This window comes from Quercus lobata, chromosome 8 (genome assembly GCF_001633185.2).
Source record: "Quercus lobata isolate SW786 chromosome 8, ValleyOak3.0 Primary Assembly, whole genome shotgun sequence".
Lineage (NCBI taxonomy): Eukaryota > Viridiplantae > Streptophyta > Magnoliopsida > Fagales > Fagaceae > Quercus > Quercus lobata.
In genome coordinates, this window is record NC_044911.1 from 17,683,250 (window position 1) to 17,697,195 (window position 13,946).

Sequence of the window (13,946 nt, forward strand, 5' to 3'; positions counted from 1 at the left end):
CAAATCAACAAAACCCTTACCAAATCAAGTGATTGATATCTAAAAAATAACTCAAACCCATTAAAATTTCGAAATCCAAAATTTGGGGAAATAACAAATCATAAAAGAACACACCTTGAGGTTCGGTGCGGTGGCCCCAGCTCTAGAAATGATAAGTGTGGCGGCGTATGGAGCTCCGGTGCTAAGAGGAGAGGAGGAAATGAGATTTGAGGTTTAGGCGTTTAGCTCTTCAGGTCTGTCTTGTATTCTTGTTTGTGGATTATGGGTCTGTTTAGATAAGCTGTTTTAAAAAGTGCGTTTTTAAAAATGAGCGTTTTTAAAATGTGCGTTTTTAAAACCATTTATAAGCGTTTGGCAAAACTTATGAGAACATTGAGAAAGAAGTTTTTCATTGTCAACTAAGCAATTGATCTATATTTGTCTAAAATTATTGTTTGAGCGTAAATTACTAAAATAAGACACAACTCTAACACCAAACTACACTCATACAGTCACCTCACCACTATAGTCAGATTATAGTTACCCCACCACTATAGCTGTCCACCAATACAGTCACCTTACCACTATAGCTGTTCACCACTCAATAATAATATAACTTTCCCAAATCAGGCCTACCATCTATTCTAAACCACAAAAACAAAATAGAGTTGAAAAGTTGAAACCCAAATCACAAATAACGTAGTGAAAAACTAATGGGAGAGGCAGAAAGAAAGAGCTTGCAGCAATGGCGTTCTCTATTTGTGGTGATTGAGCTTGCAGATGGTGCAATTGAGGCTCTACCAGTGCGTCTTCTTTCTACTTCCAATATATAATGCTACATGCGATTTGGGTACACTAGGTCTAGAAGCCTCTACCCAGTGTGTCAATAGCTACCATTGGAGATTTGCTGTGATGTTGTTCTGCAACTTGCATAGAGAACAACGAGAAGTAGCAGGTACAAGTTGTCATTAAACAATAATTTCGTCATTAAGCAAACTTTTGAAGATATTTTAGGTATTGACACCCTTCAAATTTGGATTGTGATGAGTTTTTAAAATTGCGGTTTCGAAAAAGTTTGACTGTATTTCATTTCCAAAACACCAAATTTGGCATTTTTGAAAATGCAATAGCTAAAAAATTGCAATGCCAAACGATGGAAATTTTGCGTTTTGATTCAAAAATGAGCGTTTGCGTGGTGTAAACGCTTATCCAAACAGGCTATGATTGAGTTATGATTGTGTGTTCTAATGTGTATTGATTTTTTAGCAAAGTGATGACGTGGTGTTTATTCATTGGTGGCGTAAACTTTTGCGCCAGCTCCTAACCGAAGTTAATCTCTTTATTAAAACTAGTCAAAAATCCATGCGATGCGCAGGAAAACTTTGCCTAAAAGTATGTTGATCTCAAGCTTTGCATAAAAAATATAACTATATTATGTTGATCTCAAACTGAAACAATAAATACTACAGGAAGACTTAAAAAATTTATTTAAAAAAAAAAAAAAAAAAGGTATGCATCTAACTAAAAGTTTTTATAGTCCTCTCTAGTTTCTACCATATGGGATACCAAATTATTTGTGGCTAGAATCTTATAAATTGTTTACATTTTCAGAAGGGACAAATGCTATCATAATATATGACCGCAGTATCTCAATTGTTTGTCAACATCTAAACTTATGATCATCTTTATCCTCATGATGGATCTGGTACCATAGCATCGTAGACAACTCAAAATTTAATATGAATATAATTGAATGCAATATGACTATTGGTGACTATGCCATATCGCATATCATGTGACATCTTCTTTAACACAACAAGAGAAGCACTCATTATCTTAAAAGACAATCTTTCCAATGTGTAACCCATTTTTTAAGATTGAATATTGTCTTCAATTTGGGGAATCCTAATATACCACTCAAAATGAGTGAGTGAGAGAGAGAGAGAGAGAGAGAGAGAGAGAAGTTTTGGAAGAGGAAGAGAAAATAGAGTGGGGGGATTGTCATGGTTAGACTATACATTTTTTTAATAATTATTTTAGAGTAATTGTATATCTTCCTTGACCATACATCTCTATTAGTTTACACAAAAGGGCTGAATTAAACTTGAAAAATGAGTAGGAACATTGGTTTGGTTAGATGGGATCACTGAATTTGGACTGCAAACCGTTGTTTGCAAAAAGAAGTTGAAGAGTGTGTGTAGTCTGAAAGGAAGCTTGTACGAAGGAAGAGAGCTTCTAAGTGAATCAGGGTCTTAGCTTTCAGGTTTCATCTACATGTGGGGGAGAAGAAAGAGAGTTTGTAAGTGGGTTGGGGTCTTGGCTTTCATCTACACATGGGAACGGATCATGCTTGGGTCATAATATGTAAGGGAATAAGTGGGCTTGGCTTTTCATAAGGTTTGATCTAATTTGGTCAAATTTTCAACAACAGGTCATCTTTTAGATGATAGTAAAAAGAAGTTAACGTGATTTTTTGGGTAACAGTAAAAAAAAAAGTTAGTGAAAAGAGGTTAAAAAGGTTAGATGTAAAATTAGAGCATCACATGACAAGACCTTATACTCTCCATCATGATGTCTCTGCTTTTATATATAAATATTAATTTTTGGTAATAAAGCTTCACTTAGGTCTCGTTTGGGAGGAGGGAATGGAATGGAAAGAATAATTTTAGAATATTCTTCCATTCCCTTGTTTGGGAGTTTTAATGAAGGGAATGGAAAATCCATTCCCTTGTTTGAGAGTTTAAGTGGGAGAGAATAGAATGGGTAAGAGGGAACACTCATTCCTCTCTATTCTCTTAAAACCTCAAATTTTCATTTCCCCCGAAATTGGGAGGAATGGGAGGGAATGAAATTAGATTTAATGAAATTTTACTAAAACTCCTAAAATACCCCTATATATTCAACCATTTATTTTAAAATAAAGGTCTAATAGTAATACTGTCATAAAATGATTCCATTCCATTCCCTCTGTGTTACTCCCAAACAAGATTACTTACGTTCCATTCATTTTCATTCCTTTATTTTAAAACATCCAATCAAAGTTACTTAATTCCATTTCATTTCATTCCATTCTTTTCTATTCATTTTCTTTACTTAAATACTTTTCATTCCCTTATAATCATTCTATTTCATTCCATTTCATTCTCTTATGAATTCCCAAACAAAGCCTTAAAGTAAATTATGTTACTAATTTAAACTACAACATCAAAACAAAGAATTTGGGGTAAAGAAGAATATACCGTATATAAAATACTATTAGTTTATTTACTTAGAAAGATATAGGCAAGCAGAATATTTTTGGATTAATATGCACTATGCAGTCTTAATATCTTTTTTTTTTTAAATATATATATATATATAAATATTTATTGTGAATTAAAAATAAAATAAAATACTGTTAAAATTTTGATAAGAGCAATTAGAATTTGATAATTCATAATGCAAATGAAAAAAATAATAAAGATAAAAATTGAACGAACTGTTGTAGGAGAGAAAAATGAGTATAATCGTAAAAGGATAAAAATCCACTATACCTTTAACTCGAATAATAACAGAACAGTACCTATGTTAATCTTGAATTGAAACATTTAAAGATAATTTGGAAATATGAGGGAATTAATATAAAATAAATAGTAAAAATAAAATAATAAAATTTAATTTAAATTTATACAATATCGTGTAAATTAAAGTTGTTTTCAAAAACGGTTTCCAAAAAAAAAAAAAGTTGTTTTCAAAACCAAATATATACATTATAAAATAAAATAAAATAAAATAAAATAAAGAGTGAAGCGTCTTTTAAAATTTTTAACAGAAATCATAATGCCTCTTTCTCATCGAAGCCAACATGGCAACCACCTTAGGAGTCAAACCTTCAATGGACCTCGATTGAAGGTAGTGGACCTTTTATAACTATTGGTTAGTGTACCAGGCTATACTTTGAAGCTTCGGATACAGAAAGTGATACCACAGCAGTCAGGTCCAACCTAGATAGCTTGAATGAAGATAGACCTGAAGTCCAATGCCAAGGATGGGATAAGGGTGGTATACCTGAGTCCCCTGACTCCTACATAGAGTCGTTGGTACAAAGAGTTAATAGAGGGAGATTCAGATTTGAATTGGGAGACTCAAGTGATGGGCCTAGACTAATTAATCCTCAAGAAGAGCACAATGGGCCTGTTCAACCTAACCCATTAGATACTACTCAATTTAACAGCGAAGAAACAAATGAAAGACATCTAGACCCCTTTAAGCTACTTACTCTAGGACCTGGCCCTTCCTTATCCGATATAAACCTACCTCCCTTAATTCTGACATCAGACTTTTGGCGTTGTAAGGTTGAATTTTATCAACCATCTTGTTGGCTTTAGTCCGTACCAAATTTGCTTGTATTTTAGCAATTAGTAACACTGTATTTAGGTGGGAATCATATAAGGGTAATGAGTGAGAGAGTGTGAAGAAATGCTCAAGATTGTGCAAGGATGCAGAGACTCACGGCTGACTCGCAACTGGCAAGCCGCCAAAGCTGGCACATGTGCGAAGCATACAAGGGAGCTGAAGAGTCATGCCAGCTGTTGCACTACAGGACAAAAGTCCCAGGCTGGCCAGGCCGTTAGCTCGCGACTTGAACTCGCAACTCAGTCCAGTCGCGAGGCCAAGTCGTCAGACCACCCTGTTTGGGAAAAACTGACTCTTCGCATTCCTTTCTCACCCCACTATATATAGACCCTTATACCCACGAAATATAGAGAGCTTCCAGAAAGAATTTTGAGAGAAAAACCCTAGAAAAAAACAAGATTGATTCATCCACAATCTTCACATAGAGACTCTTCAAATTTCTCTATTCTCTTCCTCTTCATTGTTATATCCTTGAGAGGTACATTATCAAAATTTTTTCTCACCATACCCATATCTGTGAGAAGGCCATTTGGTGCTTTAGGAAGCAGTTAAGAAGGGACCAATTTCATATTGGTTGATGCTATGGTCAAGTAGCGGAATCCGGTAAGCTAAAGAAGAAATAGGTTCGGCGTAACCTCGTTGGAGTAGGAGCTTGGAGGGCTTAGGTACACTAGGTAGATTAGGCTTGGAGGGTCTTCTGCTATTCATGTATCCCAACTACATTCTTTAGTGGATTATTTACCGCTTGGAGGGCAATGGAAAGGTTTTACGCCAAGGGCTTGTTTCCTCTTCGATAACACATCGTTGTGTTGTCCTTGTATTTGCATCTCTCTTCCCTTAATCTTTGCCATTTAATTTATGTTGTGGATGTATTTTTATTTGGTTTAGATTGTTTATCAATTTTGTATTAAGTTTATGTTCATATTCCGTACATTAATTGTTTGATATTAAGCTTGAATTGGTAATTTTTGTTTATTGGGGGTCTAAACGTTCATAGTGTTTTATACACTAACTGAACATTCAGGTGTAATGAAGGTGGGGACACATTAGCTGGAGACACATCAAGACTGAGCTCAAGGAAAAGAATTAGGAAGAAAATAGGAAAGTTTGGGAGAAACATTAAACAGAAGCTACTATGTGGTTTCTTTAGAAAGGGAAGGCAACCACTTCTAAGATGTTTTGATGTATCTGACCATAGGACATCTTTTGATGTTGAGAAAGCTGAAGGGTTTAGGGAAGCTAGCCTACAACAGCTTCCCTAACAGCCATAAGGGTCTTAAGTTGGAACTGTAGAGGGCTAGGGACCCCTTTTGCAATTCTGCCATGTTAAAAAAAGGCCCAGGAGTATAAGCTAGATATTATATTTCTAAAACAAAGCTAGCAAAAGAAAAAGGAGTCACAATTTTCGAGAAATGTAGTTTTTGGCATGGCTAGGAGGTCCATCGAGAAGGCATGAGTGGTGGTCTGCTACTAGGATGGATGGGGAGTCAAAACTTAAGCATTTTGTACAGCTCAAAACATCTTCTACATGCAGATCTCATTAACAAGAAAGGTACCCCTTTATCCATTTCTTTTGTGTATGGACATCCAAATCATGCTAAAAGGGAGGAAGTGTGGACTGAATTAAGGAATATTAGGAATTTAGTTCACAAACACTGGGTATGTATAGGGGACTTCAACCAGATCTTATCTCAGGAAGATAAATTTGGTTTTATTCATAGGAAAATAGAAGGTGCAAAGGCTTTTAGACAAACTCTGTTTGATTTGGGTCTTTGTGATCTTCAAGCAAAAAGGCAACACTTTACCTAGATGAATGGTCATAGAGATGAATCCTTTGTCATGGAAAGGCTGGATAGAGCCTTTGCCACAGTAGATTTGATCATTTCAAATCCACACTATGCTCTAAGGAACCTTCCTATCCTAAGATCTGATCATGGTCCTATTATCCTAGATTTTAAGGTTCAACAAACCTTTAGGAAAAGACCCTTCAGATTTGAAAAAATGTGGTTAACTCATGAAGGGTGTAAAACTCTGGTCCAGAATGCTTGGAGTATTTACTCTCAAGGATCTAGAGCTTTTCAACTTCACCAAAAGCTAAAGAATGTTAGGAAGGAGTTTATAGTTTCATAAAAATGTATTTGGAAAAGTGGACAAAGAGATAAGAGATAAACAGAAGACCTTGTAGGATTTATAGGATTCAATCAAGACTATTCAGGATATCAGAGTGGAAAAAGTGCTTAGGGAAGATATTGAAAATCTGATGATGAAGGAAGAAATTATGTGGGCTCAAAAGGCTAGGAGTACTTGGATTATCCAGGGAGACAGAAACACAACATTCTTCCAAACTCTAGTCAAGCAAAGGAGAGCTGGGAATAGGATATTACAAATTAGAATAGATGATGGGAGCCAATTAAAGGAATTAGAAGATATTGAATATTACATGATGGAGCATTTCAAAAAACAATATAGTGAAACAAGTACAAGATCAGTGCAAGAACTAATGAAAGAATTGGAAAACCTTTAAGTTCTTAAGCTTGATTCTGTCCAGAGAATTGATCTAGATAGGCCAGTGTCTAATGAGGAGATTGAAATGGTAGCTTTTCAACTAGGGCCCCAAAAATCCCCTAGTCCAAATGGTATACTAGCCTTTTTCTATCAAGAACTTTGGAGCATTGTAAGGCAATACATTTTTAATTATGTCCATACTTTTTTCCACTTTGGTACTCTTCTAAAATCTCTCAACTAGACCTATATTGCTCTCATTCCTAAAATCAAAACCCCAAAAGAGGTAGCTCACTTTAGGCCCATCAGTTTTTGTAATGTCACCTACAAAATCATTTCAAAAATTTTGGTAACTAGGCTTAAACCCTTTATGGATACTCTTATTACTCCTTACCAAAAGGCTTTTATTCAAGGTAGGAACATTACAGACAACATTCTCTTGGCACATGAGATCTTTGATATACTAAGGAAAAAGAAACATCATAAGATAGGATATGGTGCTTTGAAAATTGACATGTCTAAGGCTTATGATAGAGTCAACCGGAATTTTCTTAAGGTTTTTCTCCTTTCCATGAACTTTAGTGATAAATAGATTGATTGGATTATGGAATGTGTGACTTCTGTTCAATATTCTTTACTTATCAATGGCAGCCTAACTAAAACCTTCACTCCTTCCAGAGGTCTAAGTCAAGGAGACCCTATCTCTCCTTATCTCTTTCTTTTCTGTGCTAATATTTTATCCATTGCTCTATCCAAGTATGAGAGTCAAAAGAAGATCAAAGGAATCACAATAGACAGAAATGGACCCTTCACTCACCTTCTCTTTGCTGATGACTCATTCTTCTTCAAAATTGACAAGACAACACCAACTAACCTAAAGAATACTATTCTTTGGTATTGTGCAGTGTTAGGTCAATGTATCAATTTTGATAAAATTGACTTGTTTTGTTCTCCAAACACTCCCCAAGAGGTAAAGGAGGCCCTTGCACTTTCTCTTCAAGTTAACCTTGTTCTTAACCCCAGCAAATATCTAGGTATAAACTTCAAACTATGAGGCAAGAGGATGGCTGATTTTCAGGACATCAATATATTACTAAAAGCTGAAGCGTAGCGTTTAATGCTGCTGCTCTCACGTTGAGCCACGTCAACGTCCACGTCATCATCTTTTTTTTTTTTTTTTTCCATTTTCTTATAATTATTTATAATTTTTTTTATTTCATATTTACATTTCTCCAACCTTTCTCCCTCCTTTACCTTTTCATCTTCCCACTACTTCTCTAACCTTTCTCCTTCTCTCATTCTCTCACCTTCTCATCTCCCCACTACTCTCTACATTAATATCATTCTCATCTTTCCCTTCATCTTCCTCTATTTTTGTCTCTTCTTATTCACACTCTATTACTATAAATTTGTCACTATCTCATTCATTTCATGCATAGTTTTCCCTTACAAAAAAAAGGTTCTCTCTCTCTCTCACACACACACACACAATTTTTGAGTGGATTTTTATTTTTTTATTTTTCTTGCATCTTCGCTTTAGGTTGATAATTTTTTATATTCTTTAATCTACTTTAGGTTAATGCGATTCAGTTTTCTCTCTCTATGTCTCTGTCTCTGTCTCTCTCTCTTTGATTGTTAAATGTTATTCTATTGCATTATAAAGGATTAAATATAAAAATATAATATTATTCTAATACATAGCATGATTTGGATAATTTAATTTGGCAGTTACTGTAATTTGATAGCATGATTTTTATAGTACTTAATTTATCAATCAATCAATCAATCAATATATTACTAAAAGCTGAAGCGTAGTGTTTAATGATGCTGCTCTCACGTTGAGCCACGTCAACGTCCACGTCATCATTTTTTTTTTTTTTTCCATTTTCTTATAATTATTTATAATTTTTTTCTAATTTCATATTTACACTTTTCCAACCTTTCTCCCTCCCTTACCTTTTCATCTCCCCACTACTTCTCTAACCTTTCTCCTTCTCCCATTCTCTCACCTTCTCATCTCCCCACTACTCTCTACATTAATATCATTATTCATTTTTCCCTTCATCTTCTTCTATTTTTGTCTTTTCTTATTCACACTCTATTATTATAAATTTGTCACTATCTCATTCATTCCATGCATAGTTTTCCCTAACAAAAAAAAGGTTCTCTCTCTCTCTCTCTCTCTCTCTCTCTCTCTCTCTCTCTCTCTCCTCTCTCTCTCTCTCACACACACACAACTTTTGAGTGGATTTTTATTTTTTATTTTTCTTGCATCTTCGCTTTAGGTTGATAATTTTTTATATTCTTTAATCTACTTTAGGTTAAAGCGATTCAGTCTCTCTCTCTCTCTCTCTCTCTCTCTCTCTCTCTCTGATTGTTAAATGTTATCCTATTGCATTATAAATGATTAAATAAGCCACATCATCCACTCATTTCCATTTTCCTCTCTCTTATTTTTCACTTAATTTTTTTTATATTAATTCTCAACTTATTATTACACTTTTTCTAACCTTTCCCTTCCCTTTACCTTTTCATCTCCCCAATCCTAATATCACTCTTCCTCTATCTCTTTATCTTCTTTTTATTTTTGGCTTTTCTTATTCCCATCTTCTTATTATAAATTTGCAATTCTTTCTCCCATTTTATGCATAGTTTTCCTATACAAAAGGTTATCTCTCTCTCTCTCTTTCTTAATTTTTTTTTTCTTCATATTTTGGTAGATTGTTTTTCTTGCATCTCTACTATAGATTGATTAATATTTGTGTTCTTAAGAACTCTACTTTTGGTTGATGTGATTTAGTTTTTGTGTATTTTAAGTTATATTTTTTTTTCTTTTCTTTGATTTTATATATATTATCAAATTGCATTATAAAGATAATATATAAAGATATAATGTTATTCTATTACATAGTATGACATAGATAATTTGGTGTTTATTACTATATCTCTAATTTTTACTCTTTTTCGTTGAGAATTTTATGAGGTACATTATCTTTTAAAATTTGAGCAAAAAAAGATTGACTACAGAGTTAAAACTCAAAAATAACGACAGTAGACAACTTACATTGAAAATTTTCAATATATATCATGCATTGCAAAATAGAGTAAGCAGACAACTCACATTAAATCCTCATCATTTGTAGAATCACAGATTAATTATACTAGCAGTACCCATCTAAAATGTTGCTAAGTTTGTTCTCTCTCTCTCTCTCTCTCTCTCTCTCTCTCTCTCTCTCTCTCTCTCTATATATATATATATATATATATGTATATATATATATATATATATTCGTGTGAGATTTCCCTGCCTATTTCAGCATCTCTCTGGAGCAGCTACTTTCTTCCTCCCAAATGGAGCATCCAGTTATGACAACACCACTCTTTTCACTAACCTTCAATGCCATCTTTCTTCTGTTCCACCCCATATCAATCTTAAAATTTTACTTAGCTACCACACTTTCAAATGAGACTAATAAACTTGCATTGCTCGAATTCAAGTCCCACATAGATAAGCCTCTCAGTATCCTGGCTTCTTGGAATGAATCTTTCCATTTCTACTAGTGGGTTAAGGGTCACCTATGGCAACGAACACCAAAGAGCCATTTGTTTGGACTAGCAAAACAAAATATGGTAGGCACCATATCACCCCACATTGGAAATCTTTCTTTCCTTCAATCCCTTGACTTTTCAAGTAACTCTTTCCATGGTGGAATTCCCTCAGAAATCGGTTATTTTAAGATGACATATTTTAGTAAAATATTAACATCTAAATTTCTAATGATGACTTTACACATTCTAAAATAATAATTAAATACATGTAACTTACCAACTATAATAATTCTATTATCATTATCACTGACAACATGTAGTCATAAAATACGCTATATATCAACAAAAAAGAAGTAGGAATTCTTCAATAGACATATCATCCTCTTTTTTTTTTTTTTTTCTTTTTTGTTAACCCTTCTCATAAGCATTTTATCAAACATTTGACATAGAGCTACAAATTGTGGGATTATCCTCAACATACCACTTTGCTGGCGGCAAACCATATTAAAACTCCAATATATTTACCATTATATATATGTAGACATTGAACTTATTAAATATTAAAATAGTCAATATTGGACACAAAAAAAATTCAAAATTGCATTATGAGTTTATGACCGTGTTTTAGTACATAATCTCTTGCCTCCCATTTGTTTCTTTTCTTTTATGAATGGTTTTGTTATTTTTTAAACTAAGTACTACATAAATTCTTGCTAAAATCCTTTAATCTCATCTACATCTATGCTAATTTATAATTTCTTTCTTAGGATACCTTGGAAGAAGAAACAAAGTATTATGATTGATAGGTATGGTGCTTCTCTTTTTCTTTGTAGTAGGGATTATATCTTTTATATATATATATGGTTTTTTCATTAATTTTTCCACAAATTACAATGTAAATAACATTATGGTGAGTTAGACATACTAAAGGTTTAATTATTTATTATTTTAAGATATAATCTCTAATTCTTACCATTTATAATTTTTAAGGAAATAGCTTTGGGACACTTACAATGTTTAACTATTGCATCCATTTTATGACTATGGACATGCATACAATATTGCTTTATGTTTTCCACGGTAATACTAATCTCCATTACTTTGGAATTAAAAATTCTCTTAACTGAAGCATATAACTTGATGCTCATTCTTAGGAAATCCTGCAACCTAATTCAAATCATGCTAGACAAATAGATAACACACACACACACACTAACACACACACACACACACACACACACACACATATATATATTAAAATAGAAAATAATGGTCCAAGATGAATTAAATCATATTACTTCACCTCAGTTAGCTTAAACTTATCTCATTCTCAAGGGGAAAAAAGAGCTTAAAATTAAGTATCTCTTATTTTGAGTTCAATGTGTTCTTTGTAATTATTAAAATAGAGCTTAATGACTGTAACATTCTACATGAATTAACTCATCATACCTTATTTAGCTTAAATTTATCTCTTATGATGAGTTCAATTTAGTTGTGATTAGTTGCTCTTCAATATATAATACTCCTTAAATATACAAAAATATAATAGATAAATAAATTAGAAAAGCAACTAAGCCATGTTGTTCTATTTTATAAAATGATTGACCTGCTCAATGTAATATATATTTCTTTTGTACTTTTTCTTATATTCGTCTACATAAACTGTACAAGTTTTTGAATTGATTAGAATCTCAGAGAACCAAATCCATTAAATATAGAATTACTACCGTAGCATTTTTTTCTTTAGGATAATAAGTGATAAATGGCTGTTGGGTTTTCGAATTGATTAGAATCTCAGAGAACCAAATCCATTAAATATAGAATTACTACCATAACATTTTTTTTCTTTAGGATAATAAGTGATAAATGGCTGTTGGGTTTTCGAATTGATTAGAATCTCAGAGAACCAAATCCATTAAATATAGAATTACTACCATAACATTTTTTTCCTTTAGATAATAAGTGATAAATGGCTGTTGGGTTTTCTATTTCTCTTTGTAAATAGTTGTTTCTGGTCATTTTGGGTGATGACGCTGGTATCACTAATTAAATTCTCTTACATTATTTTATTTTTTGGTCACTAAAATTCTATTTACTTTCACATATGTCACACTTTTTAGCAAGTGTTCTGACTATATATATATATATATATATAATTTCCTTGGCAATTCTACAATCAGCAATGCATTACTCTTTTAGTAAAATTTGTAATTTATTGCATTTATTGTTCACACGCGATAGTTTAATATTCATGATGTTTCTCTCTTCCTTCTTAATTACTAGGACATATTTAACAATTATTATCATATTTTACACCACAATATGAATTGGATTTGCAATTAAACTTTTTTTTTTTTTTGGGTTTAGGCTTGGTGCTTCACAAACAAGTGTGCGATTTTTTGTAGTTTTCTTTAGAAATTCTGCATGGCTTAATCTCGCTAGGTTCACTTTTCATGATCATTAGTTTATATGTTGTGATTTGGGCTAAAGCTGAAGACCTGGAAGAGATCAAACAAGATACAGTTATAGAGCAACTAAAAGAATCTTTTAGAGAACAAGAATATTAAATGTCTAAATCTGTCAATAACTCAACAAAATGTAATGATTTCATGGTATTCAAAAACAAATATGAACATGTATAAACAATTATATCACGAATACATTTGCTTTCCTCTACCCCTTTTGTGTTATATGTTGATTGACTAAGATTTACTGAATATTTAGCTTCAGTTTTTCATGTTTATTAAGTTGGGGAGAAAAAATTATGTAATAGTTGATTCTCATATATGAGTTTAGTGATTTTCAAAATATAAATTGTTATATGTTGGTTAAATAAACAAAATGTAATGATTTCATGGTATTCAAAAACAAATATGAACATGTATAAACAATTATATCACGAATACATTTGCTTTATTTGTTGATTGACTAAGATTTACTGAATATTTAGCTTCAGTTTTTCATGTTTATTAAGTTGGGGAGAAAAAATTATGCAATAGTTGATTCTCATATATGAGTTTAGTGATTATCAAAATATAAATTGTTATATGTTGGTTAAATAAACAAAGTGTGTATAAATTGCTCATTAATTTCTTCAAAAATGCAAAATAATGTTAGCTTCGATCTGAAATAATTATGATTTATTTTCATGTTCTAATTATGATATATTTGATGCATATCTCACTATATTATATTATAACGTGTTACAAAATATCTTACCATATATAATAATTGAAAGTAAAATGCAACATGTTTCCTTGCAAAAAAAAAAATATATATATATATATATATATCAAAATACAGACTTCTTTACTTACGGTTGATTCTTAAATAAAAAAAAAATTAAAAAAAAAATTGCTGAATATATATTATTTATAACAATATAATCACATTATTTTGAGATGGATTTGGGACTATTACTTATAAGTCTCTACTACTATTCTCAGTTTATACTTCACAAAAATAAAAATAAAAATTACAACATTAAATTTTCCTGCGCAACGCGCGGGTTTGCGACTAGT